This window comes from Nematolebias whitei, chromosome 18 (assembly GCF_014905685.2).
Source record: "Nematolebias whitei isolate Nwh7 chromosome 18, NemWhi1, whole genome shotgun sequence".
NCBI classification, from domain to species: domain Eukaryota; kingdom Metazoa; phylum Chordata; class Actinopteri; order Cyprinodontiformes; family Rivulidae; genus Nematolebias; species Nematolebias whitei.
In genome coordinates, this window is record NC_056515.1 from 2,597,373 (window position 1) to 2,598,684 (window position 1,312).

The following is a 1,312-nucleotide window of genomic DNA, read 5'->3' on the forward strand; positions in this document are numbered from 1 at the left end:
TCTCATGATAGTCTTTCTGGTTCAAAATCACTGTGCACCTTCCTTTGGCTGCTGGGAGAATGATGATGTTTTTGTCCTTGCTAAGAGTGGTGAGTGCGTCCCTCTCCTCTCTACTGATGTTGGAAGGTGGTGGTTTGGCATTGCTGAGGCAGGATGAAACTTTGATTATGAGTTTTTCTGCTTCACCCTCTTTCATTTTGTTGTTGCAGATGGCTGATTCTGTGGATGTGATAATCTCCACCAGAGGAATTCTACTTGGTACAACCGCAAAGTTCAGTCCCCTGGCAATAATCTCTGTCTCCGGCTGGGTGAGCAGTCTGTCAGATAAATTCTTCACCCACTTTTCTGTCTCCCTGGCATATGAATTTTTGTGCATCCTTTATGATTGTCTATTATTGTCGTTGTTGTCCACTGTTGTCATCAGTCTTTGTTAAAAAATTCAGGTCTCTCTTGTAAATGAGTCCCCGAGGCTCAATGGGATTAATCTGTGTAAATAAAGGTTGAATGAATGAATTAAATGTTCCGTCAGCAACTGTAATCTGACTGAATTAAATGTTCCTTTAGTAACTCTAATATGACTAGATTAAATGTTCCTTCAATTCAATTCATTTATATAGCGCCAAATCACAACAAAGTTGTCTCAGGGAACTTTACAGGAACATTCTCATACAAACTGGATTCCAAAAAAGTTGGGACACTAAACAAATTGTGAATAAAAACTGAATGCAATGATGTGGAGATGGCAAATGTCAATATTTTATTCGTAATAAAATATTACGAATAAAATATTCGTAATAAGTTCGTAAATATTCGTAAAAGTTTGCCACTTTTTAGAAAAAGTGTCAAACACCCGGGCACTCATTTCTCCACCAGCTCATGATCTGTCCATCCCTTCTCAGTGTGTGGCTGTGTTTGACCACTTTGAGCCCATCTCTCTGTCTTCTCTGGAGCAGGTAATGTGCAACATGAAGCCATCTGGTTCCCCCTTTGATGTGGTCCCCCCTCGACTGCTAAAGGAAGTTTTTCCTACCCTGGGTCCTTTTATCCTCGCTATTCTGAATAGCAGTTTATCCTCAGGTGTGGTGCCAAAGACTTTTAAACATGCTGCTGTCCAGCCCCTCCTGAAAAAACCTAACCTTGACCCCTCAGTCATGTCCAACTTCCAGCCTGTCTCCAGACTCCCATTCACCTCTAAACTACTGAAAAAATTGTGGAGTCTCAGTTGAAACAGTTTTTGGGGGATCACGCTATCCTTGAGTTATTCCAATCTGGCTTCAAATCTCTCCATAGCACTGAAACTGCTCTACTGAAG